Here is a 27,049-nt window from a genome sequence, read left to right on the forward strand (position 1 = left end):
CAATGTAAAAAAGTTTAAAGATGCCATCCATGTCAGAAGATGACAAACAACAAAACTTCACCCTATTTCAACATAAGTTAATTTGTAGAAATATGCCTATGTTAAGGTAAATAGATGAATTTTTACAAAATAGCCTTCATCATATTGGGTAAACTGCAAAATTAATTTAGAGTAGATTAAAAAGAGAATAACACAGAAAGTGTTAAAATGTCTGTAAAAAAGTAAGTTTCCCAAGGTACAGTAATTTGAGAGTCAGTTTAGTCATCATAGCTAGAGAATCATTGACATCTAACCCATATTTATTTCCATAACATCCTTAAAATTGTGTTAGGAAAATACTTCTTGATGAAAAGCTAAACTTCTCTTGAAAAAGCATCAATAAAGAATGCTAACCATAATTCTGACTTTTTAAAACAGAGTTCTTAATTTTACTACATGTTTTTGTTTTCTGAATATCAAAAATTAATTGACATTTATTCCCATGTAGCATTACTTACAGAGAAATCAATAAAAGTGCTAAAAAAAATTAGAAAATTACTTTGACAAGATATTTTAAGAATGAAGGTGCTGTAAATCATGAATGAAAAGAGAGAACACAACTTTCTATTTATACTCTAAATTTCCACCGGTTTGAAAAATTGATGAAGCAATAGTTATAAGAATAACAAAAATTGTTACCAAATAGCATATCTTAGATATATCATTTTTCTTTGTGAAGCTTTAGAGCATCATGTGGTGCTGTGGCTTAGTTGGTTAAAGCGCCTGTCTAGTAAACAGGAGATCCTGAGTTCAAATCTCAGCAGTGCCTTTCATTTATTTTCATCAACTCAGAACATAGTTTGTTGATAATTCATCACAAAAAGACATGTGAATGCTTCAGCAGCCTTTACCCTTTCTCACATGTTCAGTAATATGTACCACATTTCTAGATACAGTCCAAATCAGAAAACACAAAAAAATGCAATATTCCCCTTTTTTAATATCAGTTATTTTGTAGAAGTAAATTGATGCCAAGGTAACTAGAAAAGAATTCCAGAAATTGCCAATCATCATGTCTGAGCAATCTCCAGGAACAATATGCTGTCCAGTCAGAGGAAATGTTTAAACAAAAGTCAGTAACAATGTGAGTTTCTCAAGATAAATTGATAGACAATTTAGTCATCAGAGTTTAGGGAGCAATAGAAAATAATGGATTATTTGTTACTTAACATAAACAATATTGTGTTAGGAAAGCAATTGCAAAACTAAATCTTTCCATTTATCGAGCAAGCTTCCAGATAAAATGTTAACAATAATTCTATCATTGAGATCTCATGCTTTCATTTCACGATTACTTTTTAACTGTATGAGTACCAACAATAGACTGACTTTAATTTCCCAGGGATGACTACATTAATAAGAACGCCATAATATCTATTACAATAAAGCATATTAACAAGTGACTTGAACAAACATTGTAAGAATGTAGGGCCTGTATATACAAAATAAAGGAGAAAAAAGCATTATATAACTTACTGTAAGTTTCCAACTGTTTAAAGAATTAATAAAATACTAGTTTCAAAAAAATATATAAAAATAATAAAAAATATTATACTTTAGACATATAATTTGTCATTATATGTAAGGCAGTGCAAGTGGTGCTGTGGCTTAGTTGGTTAAAGTGCCTGTCTAGTAAACAGGAGTTCCTGAGTTCATATTTCAGCAGTACCTTTGCTTGATACCTTTTTATCACACCAGTATGTAGTTTTTTGTTGATGCATAACAAAATAAGATGTGTAAAACCTTTATCTGCTTTCACTTTGGCACATTTGGTCACCAATGTAAAAAAGTTTAAAGATGCCATCCATGTCAGAAGACGACAAACAACAAAACTTCACCCTATTTCAACATAAGTTAATTTGTAGAAATATGCCTATGTTAAGGTAAATAGATTAATTTTTACAATAGCCTTCATCATATTGGGTAAACTGCAAAATTAATTTAGAGTACATTAAAAAGAGAATAACACAGAAAGTGTTAAAATGTCTGTAAAAAAGTAAGTTTCCCAAGGTACAGTAATTTGAGAGTCAGTTTAGTCATCATAGCTAGAGAATCATTGACATTTAACCCATATTTATTTCCATAACATCCTTAAAATTGTGTTAGGAAAATACTTCTTGATGAAAAGCTAAACTTCTCTTGAAAAAGCATCAATAAAGAATGCTAACCATAATTCTGACTTTTTAAAACAGAGTTCTTAATTTTACTACATGTTTTTGTTTTCTGAATATCAAAAATTAATTGACATTTATTCCCATGTAGCATTACTTACAGAGAAATCAATAAAAGTGCTAAAAAAATTAGAAAATTACTTTGACAAGATATTTTAAGAATGAAGGTGCTGTAAATCATGAATGAAACGAGAGAACACAACTTTCTATTTATACTCTAAATTTCCACCGGTTTGAAAAATTGATGAAGCAATAGTTATAAGAATATCAAAAATTGTTACCAAATAGCATATCTTAGATATATCATTTTTCTTTGTGAAGCTCCAGGGCATCATGTGGTGCTGTGGCTTAGTTGGTTAAAGCGCCTGTCTAGGAAACAGGAGATCCTGAGTTCAAATCTCAGCAGCGCCTTTCATTTATTTTCATCAACTCAGAACATAGTTTGTTGATAATTCATCACAAAAAGACATGTGAATGCTTCAGCAGCCTTTACCCTTTCTCACATGTTCAGTAATATGTACCACATTTCTAGATACAGTCCAAATCAGAAAACACAAAAAATGCAATATTCCCCTTTTTTAATATCAGTTATTTTGTAGAAGTAAATTGATGCCAAGGTAACTAGAAAAGAATTCCAGAAATTGCCAATCATCATGTCTGAGCAATCTCCAGGAACAATATGGTGTCCAGTCAGAGGAAATGTTTAAACAAAAGTCAGTAACAATGTGAGTTTCTCAAGATAAATTGATAGACAATTTAGTCATCAGAGTTTAGGGAGCAATAGAAAATAATGGATTATTTGTTACTTAACATAAACAATATTGTGTTAGGAAAGCAATTGCAAAAATAAATCTTTCCATTTATTGAGCAAGCTTCCAGATAAAATGTTAACAATAATTCTATCATTGAGATCTCATGTTTTCATTTCACGATTACTTTTTAACTGTATGAGTACCAACAATAGACTGACTTTAATTTCCCAGGGATGACTACATTAATAAGAACGCCATAATATCTATTACAATAAAGCATATTAACAAGTGACTTGAACAAGATATTGTAAGAATGTAGGGCCTGTATATACAAAATAAAGGAGAAAAAAGCATTATATAACTTACTGTAGGTTTCCAACTGTTTAAAGAATTAATAAAATACTAGTATCAAAAAAATATATAAAAATAATAAAAAATATTATACTTTAGACATATAATTTGTCATTATATGTAAGGCAGTGCAAGTGGTGCTGTGGCTTAGTTGGTTAAAGTGCCTGTCTAGTAAACAGGAGATCCTGAGTTCATATCTCAGCAGTACCTTTGCTTGATACCTTTTTATCACACCAGTATGTAGTTTTTTGTTGATGGATAACAAAATAAGATGTGTAAAACCTTTATCTGCTTTCACTTTGGCACATTTGGTCACCAATGTAAAAAAGTTTAAAGATGCCATCCATGTCAGAAGATGACAAACAACAAAACTTCACCCTATTTCAACATAAGTTAATTTGTAGAAATATGCCTATGTTAAGGTAAATAGATGAATTTTTACAAAATAGCCTTCATCATATTGGGTAAACTGCAAAATTAATTTAGAGTAGATTAAAAAGAGAATAACACAGAAAGTGTTAAAATGTCTGTAAAAAAGTAAGTTTCCCAAGGTACAGTAATTTGAGAGTCAGTTTAGTCATCATAGCTAGAGAATCATTGACATCTAACCCATATTTATTTCCATAACATCCTTAAAATTGTGTTAGGAAAATACTTCTTGATGAAAAGCTAAACTTCTCTTGAAAAAGCATCAATAAAGAATGCTAACCATAATTCTGACTTTTTAAAACAGAGTTCTTAATTTTACTACATGTTTTTGTTTTCTGAATATCAAAAATTAATTGACATTTATTCCCATGTAGCATTACTTACAGAGAAATCAATAAAAGTGCTAAAAAAAATTAGAAAATTACTTTGACAAGATATTTTAAGAATGAAGGTGCTGTAAATCATGAATGAAAAGAGAGAACACAACTTTCTATTTATACTCTAAATTTCCACCGGTTTGAAAAATTGATGAAGCAATAGTTATAAGAATAACAAAAATTGTTACCAAATAGCATATCTTAGATATATCATTTTTCTTTGTGAAGCTTTAGAGCATCATGTGGTGCTGTGGCTTAGTTGGTTAAAGCGCCTGTCTAGTAAACAGGAGATCCTGAGTTCAAATCTCAGCAGTGCCTTTCATTTATTTTCATCAACTCAGAACATAGTTTGTTGATAATTCATCACAAAAAGACATGTGAATGCTTCAGCAGCCTTTACCCTTTCTCACATGTTCAGTAATATGTACCACATTTCTAGATACAGTCCAAATCAGAAAACACAAAAAAATGCAATATTCCCCTTTTTTAATATCAGTTATTTTGTAGAAGTAAATTGATGCCAAGGTAACTAGAAAAGAATTCCAGAAATTGCCAATCATCATGTCTGAGCAATCTCCAGGAACAATATGCTGTCCAGTCAGAGGAAATGTTTAAACAAAAGTCAGTAACAATGTGAGTTTCTCAAGATAAATTGATAGACAATTTAGTCATCAGAGTTTAGGGAGCAATAGAAAATAATGGATTATTTGTTACTTAACATAAACAATATTGTGTTAGGAAAGCAATTGCAAAACTAAATCTTTCCATTTATCGAGCAAGCTTCCAGATAAAATGTTAACAATAATTCTATCATTGAGATCTCATGCTTTCATTTCACGATTACTTTTTAACTGTATGAGTACCAACAATAGACTGACTTTAATTTCCCAGGGATGACTACATTAATAAGAACGCCATAATATCTATTACAATAAAGCATATTAACAAGTGACTTGAACAAACATTGTAAGAATGTAGGGCCTGTATATACAAAATAAAGGAGAAAAAAGCATTATATAACTTACTGTAAGTTTCCAACTGTTTAAAGAATTAATAAAATACTAGTTTCAAAAAAATATATAAAAATAATAACAAATATTATACTTTAGACATATAATTTGTCATTATATGTAAGGCAGTGCCAGTGGTGCTGTGGCTTAGTTGGTTAAAGTGCCTGTCTAGTAAACAGGAGATCCTGAGTTCATATCTCAGCAGTACCTTTGCTTGATACCTTTTTATCACACCAGTATGTAGTTTTTTGTTGATGCATAACAAAATAAGATGTGTAAAACCTTTATCTGCTTTCACTTTGGCACATTTGGTCACCAATGTAAAAAAGTTTAAAGATGCCATCCATGTCAGAAGACGACAAACAACAAAACTTCACCCTATTTCAACATAAGTTAATTTGTAGAAATATGCCTATGTTAAGGTAAATAGATTCATTTTTACAAAATAGCCTTCATCATATTGGGTAAACTGCAAACTTAATTTAGAGTACATTAAAAAGAGAATAACACAGAAAGTGTTAAAATGTCTGTAAAAAAGTAAGTTTCCCAAGGTACAGTAATTTGAGAGTCAGTTTAGTCATCATAGCTAGAGAATCATTGACATTTAACCCATATTTATTTCCATAACATCCTTAAAATTGTGTTAGGAAAATACTTCTTGATGAAAAGCTAAACTTCTCTTGAAAAAGCATCAATAAAGAATGCTAAACATAATTCTGACTTTTTAAAACAGAGTTCTTAATTTTACTACGTTTTTGTTTTCTGAATATCAAAAATTAATTGACATTTATTCCCATGTAGCATTACTTACAGAGAAATCAATAAATGTGCTAAAAAAAATTAGAAAATTACTTTGACAAGATATTTTAAAAATGAAGGTGCTGTAAATCATGAATGAAAAGAGAGAACCCAACTTTCTATTTATACTCTAAATTTCCACCGGTTTGAAAAATTGATGAAGCAATAGTTATAAGAATATCAAAAATTGTTACCAAATAGCATATCTTAGATATATCATTTTTCTTTGTGAAGCTCCAGGGCATCATGTGGTGCTGTGGCTTAGTTGGTTAAAGCGCCTGTCTAGTAAACAGGAGATCCTGAGTTCAAATCTCAGCAGCACCTTTCATTTATTTTCATCAACTCAGAACATAGTTTGTTGATAATTCATCACAAAAAGACATGTGAATGCTTCAGCAGCCTTTACCCTTTCTCACATGTTCAGTAATATGTACCACATCTCTAGATACAGTCCAAATAAGAAAACACAAAAAAATGCAATATTCCCCTTTTTTAATATCAGTTATTTTGTAGAAGTAAATTGATGCCAAGGTAACTAGAAAAGAATTCCAGAAATTGCCAATCATCATGTCTGAGCAATCTCCAGGAACAATATGGTGTCCAGTCAGAGGAAATGTTTAAACAAAAGTCTGTAACAATGTGAGTTTCTCAAGATAAATTGATAGTCATCAGAGTTTAGGGAGCAATAGAAAATAATGGATTATTTGTTACTTAACATAAACAATATTGTGTTAGGAAAGCAATTCCAGAAATAAATCTTTCCATTTATCGAGCAAGCTTCCAGATAAAATGTTAACAATAATTCTATCATTGAGATCTCATGTTTTCATTTCACGATTACTTTTTAACTGTATGAGTACCAACAATAGACTGACTTTAATTTCCCAGGGATGACTACATTAATAAGAACGCCATAATATCTATTACAATAAAGCATATTAACAAGTGACTTGAACAAACATTGTAAGAATGTAGGGCCTGTATATACAAAATAAAGGAGAAAAAAGCATTATATAACTTACTGTAAGTTTCCAACTGTTTAAAGAATTAATAAAATACTAGTTTCAAAAAAATATATAAAAATAATAAAAAATATTATACTTTAGACATATAATTTGTCATTATATGTAAGGCAGTGCAAGTGGTGCTGTGGCTTAGTTGGTTAAAGTGCCTGTCTAGTAAACAGGAGTTCCTGAGTTCATATTTCAGCAGTACCTTTGCTTGATACCTTTTTATCACACCAGTATGTAGTTTTTTGTTGATGCATAACAAAATAAGATGTGTAAAACCTTTATCTGCTTTCACTTTGGCACATTTGGTCACCAATGTAAAAAAGTTTAAAGATGCCATCCATGTCAGAAGACGACAAACAACAAAACTTCACCCTATTTCAACATAAGTTAATTTGTAGAAATATGCCTATGTTAAGGTAAATAGATTAATTTTTACAATAGCCTTCATCATATTGGGTAAACTGCAAAATTAATTTAGAGTACATTAAAAAGAGAATAACACAGAAAGTGTTAAAATGTCTGTAAAAAAGTAAGTTTCCCAAGGTACAGTAATTTGAGAGTCAGTTTAGTCATCATAGCTAGAGAATCATTGACATTTAACCCATATTTATTTCCATAACATCCTTAAAATTGTGTTAGGAAAATACTTCTTGATGAAAAGCTAAACTTCTCTTGAAAAAGCATCAATAAAGAATGCTAACCATAATTCTGACTTTTTAAAACAGAGTTCTTAATTTTACTACATGTTTTTGTTTTCTGAATATCAAAAATTAATTGACTTTATTCCCATGTAGCATTACTTACAGAGAAATCAATAAAAGTGCTAAAAAAATTAGAAAATTACTTTGACAAGATATTTTAAGAATGAAGGTGCTGTAAATCATGAATGAAACGAGAGAACACAACTTTCTATTTATACTCTAAATTTCCACCGGTTTGAAAAATTGATGAAGCAATAGTTATAAGAATATCAAAAATTGTTACCAAATAGCATATCTTAGATATATCATTTTTCTTTGTGAAGCTCCAGGGCATCATGTGGTGCTGTGGCTTAGTTGGTTAAAGCGCCTGTCTAGTAAACAGGAGATCCTGAGTTCAAATCTCAGCAGCGCCTTTCATTTATTTTCATCAACTCAGAACATAGTTTGTTGATAATTCATCACAAAAAGACATGTGAATGCTTCAGCAGCCTTTACCCTTTCTCACATGTTCAGTAATATGTACCACATTTCTAGATACAGTCCAAATCAGAAAACACAAAAAATGCAATATTCCCCTTTTTTAATATCAGTTATTTTGTAGAAGTAAATTGATGCCAAGGTAACTAGAAAAGAATTCCAGAAATTGCCAATCATCATGTCTGAGCAATCTCCAGGAACAATATGGTGTCCAGTCAGAGGAAATGTTTAAACAAAAGTCAGTAACAATGTGAGTTTCTCAAGATAAATTGATAGACAATTTAGTCATCAGAGTTTAGGGAGCAATAGAAAATAATGGATTATTTGTTACTTAACATAAACAATATTGTGTTAGGAAAGCAATTGCAAAAATAAATCTTTCCATTTATTGAGCAAGCTTCCAGATAAAATGTTAACAATAATTCTATCATTGAGATCTCATGTTTTCATTTCACGATTACTTTTTAACTGTATGAGTACTGTAAGAATGTAGGGCCTGTATATACAAAATAAAGGAGAAAAAAGCATTATATAACTTACTGTAAGTTTCCAACTGTTTAAAGAATTAATAAAATACTAGTTTCAAAAAAATATATAAAAATAATAAAAAATATTATACTTTAGACATATAATTTGTCATTATATGTAAGGCAGTGCAAGTGGTGCTGTGGCTTAGTTGGTTAAAGTGCCTGTCTAGTAAACAGGAGTTCCTGAGTTCATATCTCAGCAGTACCTTTGCTTGATACCTTTTTATCACACCAGTATGTAGTTTTTTGTTGATGCATAACAAAATAAGATGTGTAAAACCTTTATCTGCTTTCACTTTGGCACATTTGGTCACCAATGTAAAAAAGTTTAAAGATGCCATCCATGTCAGAAGACGACAAACAACAAAACTTCACCCTATTTCAACATAAGTTAATTTGTAGAAATATGCCTATGTTAAGGTAAATAGATTAATTTTTACAAAATAGCCTTCATCATATTGGGTAAACTGCAAAATTAATTTAGAGTACATTAAAAAGAGAATAACACAGAAAGTGTTAAAATGTCTGTAAAAAAGTAAGTTTCCCAAGGTACAGTAATTTGAGAGTCAGTTTAGTCATCATAGCTAGAGAATCATTGACATTTAACCCATATTTATTTCCATAACATCCTTAAAATTGTGTTAGGAAAATACTTCTTGATGAAAAGCTAAACTTCTCTTGAAAAAGCATCAATAAAGAATGCTAACCATAATTCTGACTTTTTAAAACAGAGTTCTTAATTTTACTACATGTTTTTGTTTTCTGAATATCAAAAATTAATTGACATTATTCCCATGTAGCATTACTTACAGAGAAATCAATAAAAGTGCTAAAAAAAATTAGAAAATTACTTTGACAAGATATTTTAAGAATGAAGGTGCTGTAAATCATGAATGAAAAGAGAGAACACAACTTTCTATTTATACTCTAAATTTCCACCGGTTTGAAAAATTGATGAAGCAATAGTTATAAGAATATCAAAAATTGTTACCAAATAGCATATCTTAGATATATCATTTTTCTTTGTGAAGCTCCAGGGCATCATGTGGTGCTGTGGCTTAGTTGGTTAAAGCGCCTGTCTAGTAAACAGGAGATCCTGAGTTCAAATCTCAGCAGCGCCTTTCATTTATTTTCATCAACTCAGAACATAGTTTGTTGATAATTCATCACAAAAAGACATGTGAATGCTTCAGCAGCCTTTACCCTTTCTCACATGTTCAGTAATATGTACCACATTTCTAGATACAGTCCAAATCAGAAAACACAAAAAATGCAATATTCCCCTTTTTTAATATCAGTTATTTTGTAGAAGTAAATTGATGCCAAGGTAACTAGAAAAGAATTCCAGAAATTGCCAATCATCATGTCTGAGCAATCTCCAGGAACAATATGGTGTCCAGTCAGAGGAAATGTTTAAACAAAAGTCAGTAACAATGTGAGTTTCTCAAGATAAATTGATAGACAATTTAGTCATCAGAGTTTAGGGAGCAATAGAAAATAATGGATTATTTGTTACTTAACATAAACAATATTGTGTTAGGAAAGCAATTGCAAAAATAAATCTTTCCATTTATTGAGCAAGCTTCCAGATAAAATGTTAACAATAATTCTATCATTGAGATCTCATGTTTTCATTTCACGATTACTTTTTAACTGTATGAGTACCAACAATAGACTCACTTTAATTTCCCAGGGATGACTACATTAATAAGAACGCCATAATATCTATTACAATAAAGCATATTAACAAGTGACTTGAACAAGATATTGTAAGAATGTAGGGCCTGTATATACAAAATAAAGGAGAAAAAAGCATTATATAACTTACTGTAGGTTTCCAACTGTTTAAAGAATTAATAAAATACTAGTATCAAAAAAATATATAAAAATAATAAAAAATATTATACTTTAGACATATAATTTGTCATTATATGTAAGGCAGTGCAAGTGGTGCTGTGGCTTAGTTGGTTAAAGTGCCTGTCTAGTAAACAGGAGATCCTGAGTTCATATCTCAGCAGTACCTTTGCTTGATACCTTTTTATCACACCAGTATGTAGTTTTTTGTTGATGGATAACAAAATAAGATGTGTAAAACCTTTATCTGCTTTCACTTTGGCACATTTGGTCACCAATGTAAAAAAGTTTAAAGATGCCATCCATGTCAGAAGATGACAAACAACAAAACTTCACCCTATTTCAACATAAGTTAATTTGTAGAAATATGCCTATGTTAAGGTAAATAGATGAATTTTTACAAAATAGCCTTCATCATATTGGGTAAACTGCAAAATTAATTTAGAGTACATTAAAAAGAGAATAACACAGAAAGTGTTAAAATGTCTGTAAAAAAGTAAGTTTCCCAAGGTACAGTAATTTGAGAGTCAGTTTAGTCATCATAGCTAGAGAATCATTGACATTTAACCCATATTTATTTCCATAACATCCTTAAAATTGTGTTAGGAAAATACTTGTTGATGAAAAGCTAAACTTCTCTTGAAAAAGCATCAATAAAGAATGCTAACCATAATTCTGACTTTTTAAAACAGAGTTCTTAATTTTACTACATGTTTTTGTTTTCTGAATATCAAAAATTAATTGACATTTATTCCCATGTAGCATTACTTACAGAGAAATCAATAAAAGTGCTAAAAAAAATAGAAAATTACTTTGACAAGAAATTTTAAGAATGAAGGTGCTGTAAATCATGAATGAAAAGAGAGAACACAACTTTCTATTTATACTCTAAATTTCCACCGGTTTGAAAAATTGATGAAGCAATAGTTATAAGAATATCAAAAATTGTTACCAAATAGCATATCTTAGATATATCATTTTTCTTTGTGAAGCTCTAGGGCAGTATGTGGTGCTGTGGCTTAGTTGGTTAAAGCGCCTGTCTAGTAAACAGGAGATCCTGAGTTCAAATCTCAGCAGCGCCTTTCATTTATTTTCATCAACTCAGATCATAGTTTGTTGATAATTCATCACAAAAAGACATGTGAATGCTTCAGCAGCCTTTACCCTTTCTCACATGTTCAGTAATATGTACCACATTTCTAGATACAGTCCAAATCAGAAAACACAAAAAAATGCAATATTCCCCTTTTTTAATATCAGTTATTTTGTAGAAGTAAATTGATGCCAAGGTAACTAGAAAAGAATTCCAGAAATTGCCAATCATCATGTCTGAGCAATCTCCAGGAACAATATGGTGTCCAGTCAGAGGAAATGTTTAAACAAAAGTCAGTAACAATGTGAGTTTCTCAAGATAAATTGATAGACAATTTAGTCATCAGAGTTTAGGGAGCAATAGAAAATAATGGATTATTTGTTACTTAACATAAACAATATTGTGTTAGGAAAGCAATTGCAAAAATAAATCTTTCCATTTATTGAGCAAGCTTCCAGATAAAATGTTAACAATAATTCTATCATTGAGATCTCATGTTTTCATTTCACGATTACTTTTTAACTGTATGAGTACCAACAATAGACTCACTTTAATTTCCCAGGGATGACTACATTAATAAGAACGCCATAATATCTATTACAATAAAGCATATTAACAAGTGACTTGAACAAGATATTGTAAGAATGTAGGGCCTGTATATACAAAATAAAGGAGAAAAAAGCATTATATAACTTACTGTAGGTTTCCAACTGTTTAAAGAATTAATAAAATACTAGTATCAAAAAAATATATAAAAATAATAAAAAATATTATACTTTAGACATATAATTTGTCATTATATGTAAGGCAGTGCAAGTGGTGCTGTGGCTTAGTTGGTTAAAGTGCCTGTCTAGTAAACAGGAGATCCTGAGTTCATATCTCAGCAGTACCTTTGCTTGATACCTTTTTATCACACCAGTATGTAGTTTTTTGTTGATGGATAACAAAATAAGATGTGTAAAACCTTTATCTGCTTTCACTTTGGCACATTTGGTCACCAATGTAAAAAAGTTTAAAGATGCCATCCATGTCAGAAGATGACAAACAACAAAACTTCACCCTATTTCAACATAAGTTAATTTGTAGAAATATGCCTATGTTAAGGTAAATAGATGAATTTTTACAAAATAGCCTTCATCATATTGGGTAAACTGCAAAATTAATTTAGAGTACATTAAAAAGAGAATAACACAGAAAGTGTTAAAATGTCTGTAAAAAAGTAAGTTTCCCAAGGTACAGTAATTTGAGAGTCAGTTTAGTCATCATAGCTAGAGAATCATTGACATTTAACCCATATTTATTTCCATAACATCCTTAAAATTGTGTTAGGAAAATACTTGTTGATGAAAAGCTAAACTTCTCTTGAAAAAGCATCAATAAAGAATGCTAACCATAATTCTGACTTTTTAAAACAGAGTTCTTAATTTTACTACATGTTTTTGTTTTCTGAATATCAAAAATTAATTGACATTTATTCCCATGTAGCATTACTTACAGAGAAATCAATAAAAGTGCTAAAAAAAATAGAAAATTACTTTGACAAGAAATTTTAAGAATGAAGGTGCTGTAAATCATGAATGAAAAGAGAGAACACAACTTTCTATTTATACTCTAAATTTCCACCGGTTTGAAAAATTGATGAAGCAATAGTTATAAGAATATCAAAAATTGTTACCAAATAGCATATCTTAGATATATCATTTTTCTTTGTGAAGCTCTAGGGCAGTATGTGGTGCTGTGGCTTAGTTGGTTAAAGCGCCTGTCTAGTAAACAGGAGATCCTGAGTTCAAATCTCAGCAGCGCCTTTCATTTATTTTCATCAACTCAGATCATAGTTTGTTGATAATTCATCACAAAAAGACATGTGAATGCTTCAGCAGCCTTTACCCTTTCTCACATGTTCAGTAATATGTACCACATTTCTAGATACAGTCCAAATCAGAAAACACAAAAAAATGCAATATTCCCCTTTTTTAATATCAGTTATTTTGTAGAAGTAAATTGATGCCAAGGTAACTAGAAAAGAATTCCAGAAATTGCCAATCATCATGTCTGAGCAATCTCCAGGAACAATATGGTGTCCAGTCAGAGGAAATGTTTAAACAAAAGTCAGTAACAATGTGAGTTTCTCAAGATAAATTGATAGACAATTTAGTCATCAGAGTTTAGGGAGCAATAGAAAATAATGGATTATTTGTTACTTAACATAAACAATATTGTGTTAGGAAAGCAATTGCAAAAATAAATCTTTCCATTTATTGAGCAAGCTTCCAGATAAAATGTTAACAATAATTCTAGCATTGAGATCTCATGTTTTCATTTCACGATTACTTTTTAACTGTATGAGTACCAACAATAGACTGACTTTAATTTCCCAGGGATGACTACATTAATAAGAACGCCATAATATCTATTACAATAAAGCATATTAACAAGTGACTTGAACAAGATATTGTAAGAATGTAGGGCCTGTATATACAAAATAAAGGAGAAAAAAGCATTATATAACTTACTGTAAGTTTCCAACTGTTTAAAGAATTAATAAAATACTAGTATCAAAAAAATATATAAAAATAATAAAAAATATTATACTTTAGACATATAATTTGTCATTATATGTAAGGCAGTGCAAGTGGTGCTGTGGCTTAGTTGGTTAAAGTGCCTGTCTAGTAAACAGGAGATCCTGAGTTCATATCTCAGCAGTACCTTTGCTTGATACCTTTTTATCACACCAGTATGTAGTTTTTTGTTGATGCATAACAAAATAAGATGTGTAAAACCTTTATCTGCTTTCACTTTGGCACATTTGGTCACCAATGTAAAAAAGTTTAAAGATGCCATCCATGTCAGAAGACGACAAACAACACAACTTCACCCTATTTCAACATAAGTTAATTTGTAGAAATATGCCTATGTTAAGGTAAATAGATGAATTTTTACAAAATAGCCTTCATCATATTGGGTAAACTGCAAAATTAATTTAGAGTACATTAAAAAGAGAATAACACAGAAAGTGTTAAAATGTCTGTAAAAAAGTAAGTTTCCCAAGGTACAGTAATTTGAGAGTCAGTTTAGTCATCATAGCTAGAGAATCATTGACATTTAACCCATATTTATTTCCATAACATCCTTAAAATTGTGTTAGGAAAATACTTGTTGATGAAAAGCTAAACTTCTCTTGAAAAAGCATCAATAAAGAATGCTAACCATAATTCTGACTTTTTAAAACAGAGTTCTTAATTTTACTACATGTTTTTGTTTTCTGAATATCAAAAATTAATTGACATTTATTCCCATGTAGCATTACTTACAGAGAAATCAATAAAAGTGCTAAAAAAAATAGAAAATTACTTTGACAAGAAATTTTAAGAATGAAGGTGCTGTAAATCATGAATGAAAAGAGAGAACACAACTTTCTATTTATACTCTAAATTTCCACCGGTTTGAAAAATTGATGAAGCAATAGTTATAAGAATATCAAAAATTGTTACCAAATAGCATATCTTAGATATATCATTTTTCTTTGTGAAGCTTTAGGGCATCATGTGGTGCTGTGGCTTAGTTGGTTAAAGCGCCTGTCTAGTAAACAGGAGATCCTGAGTTCAAATCTCAGCAGCGCCTTTCATTTATTTTCATCAACTCAGAACATAGTTTGTTGATAATTCATCACAAAAAGACATGTGAATGCTTCAGCAGCCTTTACCCTTTCTCACATGTTCAGTAATATGTACCACATTTCTAGATACAGTCCAAATCAGAAAACACAAAAAAATGCAATATTCCCCTTTTTTAATATCAGTTATTTTGTAGAAGTAAATTGATGCCAAGGTAACTAGAAAAGAATTCCAGAAATTGCCAATCATCATGTCTGAGCAATCTCCAGGAACAATATGGTGTCCAGTCAGAGGAAATGTTTAAACAAAAGTCAGTAACAATGTGAGTTTCTCAAGATAAATTGATAGACAATTTAGTCATCAGAGTTTAGGGAGCAATAGAAAATAATGGATTATTTGTTACTTAACATAAACAATATTGTGTTAGGAAAGCAATTCCAGAAATAAATCTTTCCATTTATCGAGCAAGCTTCCAGATAAAATGTTAACAATAATTCTATCATTGAGATCTCATGTTTTCATTTCACGATTACTTTTTAACTGTATGAGTACCAACAATAGACTGACTTTAATTTCCCAGGGATGACTACATTAATAAGAACGCCATAATATCTATTACAATAAAGCATATTAACAAGTGACTTGAACAAACATTGTAAGAATGTAGGGCCTGTATATACAAAATAAAGGAGAAAAAAGCATTATATAACTTACTGTAAGTTTCCAACTGTTTAAAGAATTAATAAAATACTAGTTTCAAAAAAATATCTAAAAATAATAAAAAATATTATACTTTAGACATATAATTTGTCATTATATGTAAGGCAGTGCAAGTGGTGCTGTGGCTTAGTTGGTTAAAGTGCCTGTCTAGTAAACAGGAGATCCTGAGTTCATATCTCAGCAGTACCTTTGCTTGATACCTTTTTATCACACCAGTATGTAGTTTTTTGTTGATGCATAACAAAATAAGATGTGTAAAACCTTTATCTGCTTTCACTTTGGCACATTTGGTCACCAATGTAAAAAAGTTTAAAGATGCCATCCATGTCAGAAGACGACAAACAACAAAACTTCACCCTATTTCAACATAAGTTAATTTGTAGAAATATGCCTATGTTAAGGTAAATAGATGAATTTTTACAAAATAGCCTTCATCATATTGGGTAAACTGCAAAATTAATTTAGAGTACATTAAAAAGAGAATAACACAGAAAGTGTTAAAATGTCTGTAAAAAAGTAAGTTTCCCAAGGTACAGTAATTTGAGAGTCAGTTTAGTCATCATAGCTAGAGAATCATTGACATTTAACCCATATTTATTTCCATAACATCCTTAAAATTGTGTTAGGAAAATACTTCTTGATGAAAAGCTAAACTTCTCTTGAAAAAGCATCAATAAAGAATGCTAACCATAATTCTGACTTTTTAAAACAGAGTTCTTAATTTTACTACATGTTTTTGTTTTCTGAATATCAAAAATTAATTGACATTATTCCCATGTAGCATTACTTACAGAGAAATCAATAAAAGTGCTAAAAAAAATTAGAAAATTACTTTGACAAGATATTTTAAGAATGAAGGTGCTGTAAATCATGAATGAAAAGAGAGAACACAACTTTCTATTTATACTCTAAATTTCCACCGGTTTGAAAAATTGATGAAGCAATAGTTATAAGAATATCAAAAATTGTTACCAAATAGCATATCTTAGATATATAATTTTTCTTTGTGAAGCTCTAGGGCAGTATGTGGTGCTGTGGCTTAGTTGGTTAAAGCGCCTGTCTAGTAAACAGGAGATCCTGAGTTCAAATCTCAGCAGCGCCTTTCATTTATTTTCATCAACTCAGATCATAGTTTGTTGATAATTCATCACAAAAAGACATGTGAATGCTTCAGCAGCCTTTACCCTTTCTCACATGTTCAGTAATATGTACCACATTTCTAGATACAGTCCAAATCAGAAAACACAAAAAAATGCAATATTCCCCTTTTTTAATATCAGTTATTTTGTAGAAGTAAATTGATGCCAAGGTAACTAGAAAAGAATTCCAGAAATTGCCAATCATCATGTCTGAGCAATCTCCAGGAACAATATGGTGTCCAGTCAGAGGAAATGTTTAAACAAAAGTCAGTAACAATGTGAGTTTCTCAAGATAAATTGATAGACAATTTAGTCATCAGAGTTTAGGGAGCAATAGAAAATAATGGATTATTTGTTACTTAACATAAACAATATTGTGTTAGGAAAGCAATTGCAAAAATAAATCTTTCCATTTATTGAGCAAGCTTCCAGATAAAATGTTAACAATAATTCTAGCATTGAGATCTCATGTTTTCATTTCACGATTACTTTTTAACTGTATGAGTACCAACAATAGACTGACTTTAATTTCCCAGGGATGACTACATTAATAAGAACGCCATAATATCTATTACAATAAAGCATATTAACAAGTGACTTGAACAAGATATTGTAAGAATGTAGGGCCTGTATATACAAAATAAAGGAGAAAAAAGCATTATATAACTTACTGTAAGTTTCCAACTGTTTAAAGAATTAATAAAATACTAGTTTCAAAAAAATATATAAAAATAATAAAAAAAATTATACTTTAGACATATAATTTGTCAGTATATGTAAGGCAGTGCAAGTGGTGCTGTGGCTTAGTTGGTTAAAGTGCCTGTCTAGTAAACAGGAGATCCTGAGTTCATATCTCAGCAGTACCTTTGCTTGATACCTTTTTATCACACTAGTATGTAGTTTTTTGTTGATGCATAACAAAATAAGATGTGTAAAACCTTTATCTGCTTTCACTTTGGCACATTTGGTCACCAATGTAAAAAAGTTTAAAGATGCCATCCATGTCAGAAGACGACAAACAACAAAACTTCACCCTATTTCAGCATAAGTTAATTTGTAGAAATATGCCTATGTTAAGGTAAATAGATTAATTTTTACAAAATAGCCTTCATCATATTGGGTAAACTGCAAAATTAATTTAGAGTACATTAAAAAGAGAATAACACAGAAAGTGTTAAAATGTCTGTAAAAAAGTAAGTTTCCCAAGGTACAGTAATTTGAGAGTCAGTTTAGTCATCATAGCTAGAGAATCATTGACATTTAACCCATATTTATTTCCATAACATCCTTAAAATTGTGTTAGGAAAATACTTCTTGATGAAAAGCTAAACTTCTCTTGAAAAAGCATCAATAAAGAATGCTAACCATAATTCTGACTTTTTAAAACAGAGTTCTTAATTTTACTACATGTTTTTGTTTTCTGAATATCAAAAATTAATTGACATTATTCCCATGTAGCATTACTTACAGAGAAATCAATAAAAGTGCTAAAAAAAAATTAGAAAATTACTTTGACAAGATATTTTAAGAATGAAGGTGCTGTAAATCATGAATGAAAAGAGAGAACACAACTTTCTATTTATACTCTAAATTTCCACCGGTTTGAAAAATTGATGAAGCAATAGTTATAAGAATATCAAAAATTGTTACCAAATAGCATATCTTAGATATATAATTTTTCTTTGTGAAGCTCTAGGGCAGTATGTGGTGCTGTGGCTTAGTTGGTTAAAGCGCCTGTCTAGTAAACAGGAGATCCTGAGTTCAAATCTCAGCAGCGCCTTTCATTTATTTTCATCAACTCAGATCATAGTTTGTTGATAATTCATCACAAAAAGACATGTGAATGCTTCAGCAGCCTTTACCCTTTCTCACATGTTCAGTAATATGTACCACATTTCTAGATACAGTCCAAATCAGAAAACACAAAAAAATGCAATATTCCCCTTTTTTAATATCAGTTATTTTGTAGAAGTAAATTGATGCCAAGGTAACTAGAAAAGAATTCCAGAAATTGCCAATCATCATGTCTGAGCAATCTCCAGGAACAATATGGTGTCCAGTCAGAGGAAATGTTTAAACAAAAGTCAGTAACAATGTGAGTTTCTCAAGATAAATTGATAGACAATTTAGTCATCAGAGTTTAGGGAGCAATAGAAAATAATGGATTATTTGTTACTTAACATAAACAATATTGTGTTAGGAAAGCAATTGCAAAAATAAATCTTTCCATTTATTGAGCAAGCTTCCAGATAAAATGTTAACAATAATTCTAGCATTGAGATCTCATGTTTTCATTTCACGATTACTTTTTAACTGTATGAGTACCAACAATAGACTGACTTTAATTTCCCAGGGATGACTACATTAATAAGAACGCCATAATATCTATTACAATAAAGCATATTAACAAGTGACTTGAACAAGATATTGTAAGAATGTAGGGCCTGTATATACAAAATAAAGGAGAAAAAAGCATTATATAACTTACTGTAAGTTTCCAACTGTTTAAAGAATTAATAAAATACTAGTTTCAAAAAAATATATAAAAATAATAAAAAAAATTATACTTTAGACATATAATTTGTCAGTATATGTAAGGCAGTGCAAGTGGTGCTGTGGCTTAGTTGGTTAAAGTGCCTGTCTAGTAAACAGGAGATCCTGAGTTCATATCTCAGCAGTACCTTTGCTTGATACCTTTTTATCACACTAGTATGTAGTTTTTTGTTGATGCATAACAAAATAAGATGTGTAAAACCTTTATCTGCTTTCACTTTGGCACATTTGGTCACCAATGTAAAAAAGTTTAAAGATGCCATCCATGTCAGAAGACGACAAACAACAAAACTTCACCCTATTTCAGCATAAGTTAATTTGTAGAAATATGCCTATGTTAAGGTAAATAGATTAATTTTTACAAAATAGCCTTCATCATATTGGGTAAACTGCAAAATTAATTTAGAGTACATTAAAAAGAGAATAACACAGAAAGTGTTAAAATGTCTGTAAAAAAGTAAGTTTCCCAAGGTACAGTAATTTGAGAGTCAGTTTAGTCATCATAGCTAGAGAATCATTGACATTTAACCCATATTTATTTCCATAACATCCTTAAAATTGTGTTAGGAAAATACTTCTTGATGAAAAGCTAAACTTCTCTTGAAAAAGCATCAATAAAGAATGCTAACCATAATTCTGACTTTTTAAAACAGAGTTCTTAATTTTACTACATGTTTTTGTTTTCTGAATATCAAAAATTAATTGACATTATTCCCATGTAGCATTACTTACAGAGAAATCAATAAAAGTGCTAAAAAAAAATTAGAAAATTACTTTGACAAGATATTTTAAGAATGAAGGTGCTGTAAATCATGAATGAAAAGAGAGAACACAACTTTCTATTTATACTCTAAATTTCCACCGGTTTGAAAAATTGATGAAGCAATAGTTATAAGAATATCAAAAATTGTTACCAAATAGCATATCTTAGATATATAATTTTTCTTTGTGAAGCTCTAGGGCAGTATGTGGTGCTGTGGCTTAGTTGGTTAAAGCGCCTGTCTAGTAAACAGGAGATCCTGAGTTCAAATCTCAGCAGCGCCTTTCATTTATTTTCATCAACTCAGATCATAGTTTGTTGATAATTCATCACAAAAAGACATGTGAATGCTTCAGCAGCCTTTACCCTTTCTCACATGTTCAGTAATATGTACCACATTTCTAGATACAGTCCAAATCAGAAAACACAAAAAAATGCAATATTCCCCTTTTTTAATATCAGTTATTTTGTAGAAGTAAATTGATGCCAAGGTAACTAGAAAAGAATTCCAGAAATTGCCAATCATCATGTCTGAGCAATCTCCAGGAACAATATGGTGTCCAGTCAGAGGAAATGTTTAAACAAAAGTCAGTAACAATGTGAGTTTCTCAAGATAAATTGATAGACAATTTAGTCATCAGAGTTTAGGGAGCAATAGAAAATAATGGATTATTTGTTACTTAACATAAACAATATTGTGTTAGGAAAGCAATTGCAAAAATAAATCTTTCCATTTATTGAGCAAGCTTCCAGATAAAATGTTAACAATAATTCTAGCATTGAGATCTCATGTTTTCATTTCACGATTACTTTTTAACTGTATGAGTACCAACAATAGACTGACTTTAATTTCCCAGGGATGACTACATTAATAAGAACGCCATAATATCTATTACAATAAAGCATATTAACAAGTGACTTGAACAAGATATTGTAAGAATGTAGGGCCTGTATATACAAAATAAAGGAGAAAAAAGCATTATATAACTTACTGTAAGTTTCCAACTGTTTAAAGAATTAATAAAATACTAGTTTCAAAAAAATATATAAAAATAATAAAAAAAATTATACTTTAGACATATAATTTGTCAGTATATGTAAGGCAGTGCAAGTGGTGCTGTGGCTTAGTTGGTTAAAGTGCCTGTCTAGTAAACAGGAGATCCTGAGTTCATATCTCAGCAGTACCTTTGCTTGATACCTTTTTATCACACTAGTATGTAGTTTTTTGTTGATGCATAACAAAATAAGATGTGTAAAACCTTTATCTGCTTTCACTTTGGCACATTTGGTCACCAATGTAAAAAAGTTTAAAGATGCCATCCATGTCAGAAGACGACAAACAACAAAACTTCACCCTATTTCAGCATAAGTTAATTTGTAGAAATATGCCTATGTTAAGGTAAATAGATTAATTTTTACAAAATAGCCTTCATCATATTGGGTAAACTGCAAAATTAATTTAGAGTACATTAAAAAGAGAATAACACAGAAAGTGTTAAAATGTCTGTAAAAAAAGTAAGTTTCCCAAGGTACAGTAATTTGAGAGTCAGTTTAGTCATCATAGCTAGAGAATCATTGACATTTAACCCATATTTATTTCCATAACATCCTTAAAATTGTGTTAGGAAAATACTTCTTGATGAAAAGCTAAACTTCTCTTGAAAAAGCATCAATAAAGAATGCTAACCATAATTCTGACTTTTTAAAACAGAGTTCTTAATTTTACTACATGTTTTTGTTTTCTGAATATCAAAAATTAATTGACATTTATTCCCATGTAGCATTACTTACAGAGAAATCAATAAAAGTGCTAAAAAAAATTAGAAAATTACTTTGACAAGATATTTTAAGAATGAAGGTGCTATAAATCATGAATGAAAAGAGAGAACCCAACTTTCTATTTATACTCTAAATATCCACCGGTTTGAAAAATTGATAAAGCAATAGTTATAAGAATATCAAAAATTGTTACCAAATAGCATATCTTAGTTATATCATTTTTCTTTGTGAAGCTCCAGGGCATCATGTGGTGCTGTGGCTTAGTTGGTTAAAGCGCCTGTCTAGTAAACAGGAGATCCTGAGTTCAAATCTCAGCAGCGCCTTTCATTTATTTTCATCAACTCAGAACATAGTTTGTTGATAATTCATCACAAAAAGACATGTGAATGCTTCAGCAGCCTTTACCCTTTCTCACATGTTCAGTAATATGTACCACATTTCTAGATACAGTCCAAATCAGAAAACACAAAAAATGCAATATTCCCCTTTTTTAATATCAGTTATTTTGTAGAAGTAAATTGATGCCAAGGTAACTAGAAAAGAATTCCAGAAATTGCCAATCATCATGTCTGAGCAATCTCCAGGAACAATATGGTGTCCAGTCAGAGGAAATGTTTAAACAAAAGTCAGTAACAATGTGAGTTTCTCAAGATAAATTGATAGACAATTTAGTCATCAGAGTTTAGGGAGCAATAGAAAATAATGGATTATTTGTTACTTAACATAAACAATATTGTGTTAGGAAAGCAATTGCAAAAATAAATCTTTCCATTTATTGAGCAAGCTTCCAGATAAAATGTTAACAATAATTCTATCATTGAGATCTCATGTTTTCATTTCACGATTACTTTTTAACTGTATGAGTACCAACAATAGACTGACTTTAATTTCCCAGGGATGACTACATTAATAAGAACGCCATAATATCTATTACAATAAAGCATATTAACAAGTGACTTGAACAAGATATTGTAAGAATGTAGGGCCTGTATATACAAAATAAAGGAGAAAAAAGCATTATATAACTTACTGTAAGTTTCCAACTGTTTAAAGAATTAATAAAATACTAGTATCAAAAAAATATATAAAAATAATAAAAAATATTATACTTTAGACATATAATTTGTCATTATATGTAAGGCAGTGCAAGTGGTGCTGTGGCTTAGTTGGTTAAAGTGCCTGTCTAGTAAACAGGAGATCCTGAGTTCATATCTCAGCAGTACCTTTGCTTGATACCTTTTTATCACACCAGTATGTAGTTTTTTGTTGATGCATAACAAAATAAGATGTGTAAAACCTTTATCTGCTTTCACTTTGGCACATTTGGTCACCAATGTAAAAAAGTTTAAAGATGCCATCCATGTCAGAAGACGACAAACAACAAAACTTCACCCTATTTCAACATAAGTTAATTTGTAGAAATATGCCTATGTTAAGGTAAATAGATGAATTTTTACAAAATAGCCTTCATCATATTGGGTAAACTGCAAAATTAATTTAGAGTACATTAAAAAGAGAATAACACAGAAAGTGTTAAAATGTCTGTAAAAAAGTAAGTTTCCCAAGGTACAGTAATTTGAGAGTCAGTTTAGTCATCATAGCTAGAGAATAATTGACATTTAACCCATATTTATTTCCATAACATCCTTAAAATTGTGTTAGGAAAATACTTGTTGATGAAAAGCTAAACTTCTCTTGAAAAAGCATCAATAAAGAATGCTAACCATAATTCTGACTTTTTAAAACAGAGTTCTTATTTTTACTACATGTTTTTGTTTTCTGAATATCAAAAATTAATTGACATTTATTCCCATGTAGCATTACTTACAGAGAAATCAATAAAAGTGCTAAAAAAAATAGAAAATTACTTTGACAAGATATTTTAAGAATGAAGGTGCTGTAAATCATGAATGAAAAGAGAGAACACAACTTTCTATTTATACTCTAAATTTCCACCGGTTTGAAAAATTGATGAAGCAATAGTTATAAGAATATCAAAAATTGTTACCAAATAGCATATCTTAGATATATCATTTTTCTTTGTGAAGCTCCAGGGCATCATGTGGTGCTGTGGCTTAGTTGGTTAAAGCGCCTGTCTAGTAAACAGGAGATCCTGAGTTCAAATCTCAGCAGCGCCTTTCATTTATTTTCATCAACTCAGAACATAGTTTGTTGATAATTCATCACAAAAAGACATGTGAATGCTTCAGCAGCCTTTACCCTTTCTCACATGTTCAGTAATATGTACCACATTTCTAGATACAGTCCAAATCAGAAAACACAAAAAATGCAATATTCCCCTTTTTTAATATCAGTTATTTTGTAGAAGTAAATTGATGCCAAGGTAACTAGAAAAGAATTCCAGAAATTGCCAATCATCATGTCTGAGCAATCTCCAGGAACAATATGGTGTCCAGTCAGAGGAAATGTTTAAACAAAAGTCAGTAACAATGTGAGTTTCTCAAGATAAATTGATAGACAATTTAGTCATCAGAGTTTAGGGAGCAATAGAAAATAATGGATTATTTGTTACTTAACATAAACAATATTGTGTTAGGAAAGCAATTGCAAAAATAAATCTTTCCATTTATTGAGCAAGCTTCCAGATAAAATGTTAACAATAATTCTATCATTGAGATCTCATGTTTTCATTTCACGATTACTTTTTAACTGTATGAGTACCAACAATAGACTGACTTTAATTTCCCAGGGATGACTACATTAATAAGAACGCCATAATATCTATTACAATAAAGCATATTAACAAGTGACTTGAACAAGATATTGTAAGAATGTAGGGCCTGTATATACAAAATAAAGGAGAAAAAAGCATTATATAACTTACTGTAAGTTTCCAACTGTTTAAAGAATTAATAAAATACTAGTATCAAAAAAATATATAAAAATAATAAAAAATATTATACTTTAGACATATAATTTGTCATTATATGTAAGGCAGTGCAAGTGGTGCTGTGGCTTAGTTGGTTAAAGTGCCTGTCTAGTAAACAGGAGATCCTGAGTTCATATCTCAGCAGTACCTTTGCTTGATACCTTTTTATCACACCAGTATGTAGTTTTTTGTTGATGCATAACAAAATAAGATGTGTAAAACCTTTATCTGCTTTCACTTTGGCACATTTGGTCACCAATGTAAAAAAGTTTAAAGATGCCATCCATGTCAGAAGACGACAAACAACAAAACTTCACCCTATTTCAGCATAAGTTAATTTGTAGAAATATGCCTATGTTAAGGTAAATAGATTAATTTTTACAAAATAGCCTTCATCATATTGGGTAAACTGCAAAATTAATTTAGAGTACATTAAAAAGAGAATAACACAGAAAGTGTTAAAATGTCTGTAAAAAAGTAAGTTTCCCAAGGTACAGTAATTTGAGAGTCAGTTTAGTCATCATAGCTAGAGAATCATTGACATTTAACCCATATTTATTTCCATAACATCCTTAAAATTGTGTTAGGAAAATACTTCTTGATGAAAAGCTAAACTTCTCTTGAAAAAGCATCAATAAAGAATGCTAACCATAATTCTGACTTTTTAAAACAGAGTTCTTAATTTTACTACATGTTTTTGTTTTCTGAATATCAAAAATTAATTGACATTATTCCCATGTAGCATTACTTACAGAGAAATCAATAAAAGTGCTAAAAAAAAATTAGAAAATTACTTTGACAAGATATTTTAAGAATGAAGGTGCTGTAAATCATGAATGAAAAGAGAGAACACAACTTTCTATTTATACTCTAAATTTCCACCGGTTTGAAAAATTGATGAAGCAATAGTTATAAGAATATCAAAAATTGTTACCAAATAGCATATCTTAGATATATAATTTTTCTTTGTGAAGCTCTAGGGCAGTATGTGGTGCTGTGGCTTAGTTGGTTAAAGCGCCTGTCTAGTAAACAGGAGATCCTGAGTTCAAATCTCAGCAGCGCCTTTCATTTATTTTCATCAACTCAGATCATAGTTTGTTGATAATTCATCACAAAAAGACATGTGAATGCTTCAGCAGCCTTTACCCTTTCTCACATGTTCAGTAATATGTACCACATTTCTAGATACAGTCCAAATCAGAAAACACAAAAAAATGCAATATTCCCCTTTTTTAATATCAGTTATTTTGTAGAAGTAAATTGATGCCAAGGTAACTAGAAAAGAATTCCAGAAATTGCCAATCATCATGTCTGAGCAATCTCCAGGAACAATATGGTGTCCAGTCAGAGGAAATGTTTAAACAAAAGTCAGTAACAATGTGAGTTTCTCAAGATAAATTGATAGACAATTTAGTCATCAGAGTTTAGGGAGCAATAGAAAATAATGGATTATTTGTTACTTAACATAAACAATATTGTGTTAGGAAAGCAATTGCAAAAATAAATCTTTCCATTTATTGAGCAAGCTTCCAGATAAAATGTTAACAATAATTCTAGCATTGAGATCTCATGTTTTCATTTCACGATTACTTTTTAACTGTATGAGTACCAACAATAGACTGACTTTAATTTCCCAGGGATGACTACATTAATAAGAACGCCATAATATCTATTACAATAAAGCATATTAACAAGTGACTTGAACAAGATATTGTAAGAATGTAGGGCCTGTATATACAAAATAAAGGAGAAAAAAGCATTATATAACTTACTGTAAGTTTCCAACTGTTTAAAGAATTAATAAAATACTAGTTTCAAAAAAATATATAAAAAAAATAAAAAAAATTATACTTTAGACATATAATTTGTCAGTATATGTAAGGCAGTGCAAGTGGTGCTGTGGCTTAGTTGGTTAAATGTCACCTAATCAAACCTTAATTACACTATTTTTTTTTTTTAATTACAGTATTGTTGCTCTAAGTGCCTGTCTAGTAAACAGGAG

General features: G+C 30.1%; 29 non-coding genes across 29 annotated transcripts; all 29 read left to right on the plus strand.

The window, feature by feature from the left end:
* The first annotated feature begins 734 nt into the window (after window positions 1-734).
* On the plus strand, window positions 735-808 carry TRNAT-AGU (transfer RNA threonine (anticodon AGU)). The gene has a single exon. It is a non-coding gene; the product is annotated as a tRNA-Thr (tRNA).
* Window positions 809-1,636: 828 nt separating this feature from the next.
* Window positions 1,637-1,710, plus strand: TRNAT-AGU (transfer RNA threonine (anticodon AGU)). The gene has a single exon. It is a non-coding gene; the product is annotated as a tRNA-Thr (tRNA).
* An 837-nt stretch (window positions 1,711-2,547) lies between these two features.
* On the plus strand, window positions 2,548-2,621 carry TRNAP-AGG (transfer RNA proline (anticodon AGG)). The gene has a single exon. It is a non-coding gene; the product is annotated as a tRNA-Pro (tRNA).
* Window positions 2,622-3,449: 828 nt separating this feature from the next.
* Window positions 3,450-3,523, plus strand: TRNAT-AGU (transfer RNA threonine (anticodon AGU)). The gene has a single exon. It is a non-coding gene; the product is annotated as a tRNA-Thr (tRNA).
* An 840-nt stretch (window positions 3,524-4,363) lies between these two features.
* On the plus strand, window positions 4,364-4,437 carry TRNAT-AGU (transfer RNA threonine (anticodon AGU)). Its single transcript has one exon. It is a non-coding gene; the product is annotated as a tRNA-Thr (tRNA).
* An 828-nt stretch (window positions 4,438-5,265) lies between these two features.
* TRNAT-AGU (transfer RNA threonine (anticodon AGU)) lies at window positions 5,266-5,339 on the plus strand. Its single transcript has one exon. It is a non-coding gene; the product is annotated as a tRNA-Thr (tRNA).
* An 838-nt stretch (window positions 5,340-6,177) lies between these two features.
* Window positions 6,178-6,251, plus strand: TRNAT-AGU (transfer RNA threonine (anticodon AGU)). The gene has a single exon. It is a non-coding gene; the product is annotated as a tRNA-Thr (tRNA).
* An 819-nt stretch (window positions 6,252-7,070) lies between these two features.
* On the plus strand, window positions 7,071-7,144 carry TRNAT-AGU (transfer RNA threonine (anticodon AGU)). The gene has a single exon. It is a non-coding gene; the product is annotated as a tRNA-Thr (tRNA).
* Window positions 7,145-7,980: 836 nt separating this feature from the next.
* On the plus strand, window positions 7,981-8,054 carry TRNAT-AGU (transfer RNA threonine (anticodon AGU)). The gene has a single exon. It is a non-coding gene; the product is annotated as a tRNA-Thr (tRNA).
* Window positions 8,055-8,779: 725 nt separating this feature from the next.
* TRNAT-AGU (transfer RNA threonine (anticodon AGU)) lies at window positions 8,780-8,853 on the plus strand. The gene has a single exon. It is a non-coding gene; the product is annotated as a tRNA-Thr (tRNA).
* Window positions 8,854-9,692: 839 nt separating this feature from the next.
* Window positions 9,693-9,766, plus strand: TRNAT-AGU (transfer RNA threonine (anticodon AGU)). The gene has a single exon. It is a non-coding gene; the product is annotated as a tRNA-Thr (tRNA).
* Window positions 9,767-10,594: 828 nt separating this feature from the next.
* On the plus strand, window positions 10,595-10,668 carry TRNAT-AGU (transfer RNA threonine (anticodon AGU)). The gene has a single exon. It is a non-coding gene; the product is annotated as a tRNA-Thr (tRNA).
* Window positions 10,669-11,507: 839 nt separating this feature from the next.
* Window positions 11,508-11,581, plus strand: TRNAT-AGU (transfer RNA threonine (anticodon AGU)). Its single transcript has one exon. It is a non-coding gene; the product is annotated as a tRNA-Thr (tRNA).
* An 829-nt stretch (window positions 11,582-12,410) lies between these two features.
* On the plus strand, window positions 12,411-12,484 carry TRNAT-AGU (transfer RNA threonine (anticodon AGU)). The gene has a single exon. It is a non-coding gene; the product is annotated as a tRNA-Thr (tRNA).
* An 839-nt stretch (window positions 12,485-13,323) lies between these two features.
* Window positions 13,324-13,397, plus strand: TRNAT-AGU (transfer RNA threonine (anticodon AGU)). Its single transcript has one exon. It is a non-coding gene; the product is annotated as a tRNA-Thr (tRNA).
* Window positions 13,398-14,226: 829 nt separating this feature from the next.
* Window positions 14,227-14,300, plus strand: TRNAT-AGU (transfer RNA threonine (anticodon AGU)). Its single transcript has one exon. It is a non-coding gene; the product is annotated as a tRNA-Thr (tRNA).
* An 839-nt stretch (window positions 14,301-15,139) lies between these two features.
* Window positions 15,140-15,213, plus strand: TRNAT-AGU (transfer RNA threonine (anticodon AGU)). The gene has a single exon. It is a non-coding gene; the product is annotated as a tRNA-Thr (tRNA).
* An 828-nt stretch (window positions 15,214-16,041) lies between these two features.
* TRNAT-AGU (transfer RNA threonine (anticodon AGU)) lies at window positions 16,042-16,115 on the plus strand. The gene has a single exon. It is a non-coding gene; the product is annotated as a tRNA-Thr (tRNA).
* Window positions 16,116-16,954: 839 nt separating this feature from the next.
* On the plus strand, window positions 16,955-17,028 carry TRNAT-AGU (transfer RNA threonine (anticodon AGU)). Its single transcript has one exon. It is a non-coding gene; the product is annotated as a tRNA-Thr (tRNA).
* Window positions 17,029-17,857: 829 nt separating this feature from the next.
* On the plus strand, window positions 17,858-17,931 carry TRNAT-AGU (transfer RNA threonine (anticodon AGU)). Its single transcript has one exon. It is a non-coding gene; the product is annotated as a tRNA-Thr (tRNA).
* Window positions 17,932-18,771: 840 nt separating this feature from the next.
* On the plus strand, window positions 18,772-18,845 carry TRNAT-AGU (transfer RNA threonine (anticodon AGU)). The gene has a single exon. It is a non-coding gene; the product is annotated as a tRNA-Thr (tRNA).
* Window positions 18,846-19,674: 829 nt separating this feature from the next.
* Window positions 19,675-19,748, plus strand: TRNAT-AGU (transfer RNA threonine (anticodon AGU)). The gene has a single exon. It is a non-coding gene; the product is annotated as a tRNA-Thr (tRNA).
* Window positions 19,749-20,588: 840 nt separating this feature from the next.
* Window positions 20,589-20,662, plus strand: TRNAT-AGU (transfer RNA threonine (anticodon AGU)). Its single transcript has one exon. It is a non-coding gene; the product is annotated as a tRNA-Thr (tRNA).
* Window positions 20,663-21,491: 829 nt separating this feature from the next.
* TRNAT-AGU (transfer RNA threonine (anticodon AGU)) lies at window positions 21,492-21,565 on the plus strand. Its single transcript has one exon. It is a non-coding gene; the product is annotated as a tRNA-Thr (tRNA).
* Window positions 21,566-22,406: 841 nt separating this feature from the next.
* Window positions 22,407-22,480, plus strand: TRNAT-AGU (transfer RNA threonine (anticodon AGU)). The gene has a single exon. It is a non-coding gene; the product is annotated as a tRNA-Thr (tRNA).
* An 828-nt stretch (window positions 22,481-23,308) lies between these two features.
* Window positions 23,309-23,382, plus strand: TRNAT-AGU (transfer RNA threonine (anticodon AGU)). The gene has a single exon. It is a non-coding gene; the product is annotated as a tRNA-Thr (tRNA).
* Window positions 23,383-24,221: 839 nt separating this feature from the next.
* Window positions 24,222-24,295, plus strand: TRNAT-AGU (transfer RNA threonine (anticodon AGU)). Its single transcript has one exon. It is a non-coding gene; the product is annotated as a tRNA-Thr (tRNA).
* Window positions 24,296-25,123: 828 nt separating this feature from the next.
* On the plus strand, window positions 25,124-25,197 carry TRNAT-AGU (transfer RNA threonine (anticodon AGU)). The gene has a single exon. It is a non-coding gene; the product is annotated as a tRNA-Thr (tRNA).
* Window positions 25,198-26,037: 840 nt separating this feature from the next.
* TRNAT-AGU (transfer RNA threonine (anticodon AGU)) lies at window positions 26,038-26,111 on the plus strand. Its single transcript has one exon. It is a non-coding gene; the product is annotated as a tRNA-Thr (tRNA).
* The last annotated feature ends 938 nt before the right edge of the window (window positions 26,112-27,049 follow it).

Source organism: Pseudophryne corroboree, chromosome 11, assembly GCF_028390025.1.
Source record: "Pseudophryne corroboree isolate aPseCor3 chromosome 11, aPseCor3.hap2, whole genome shotgun sequence".
NCBI classification, from domain to species: Eukaryota; Metazoa; Chordata; class Amphibia; order Anura; family Myobatrachidae; genus Pseudophryne; species Pseudophryne corroboree.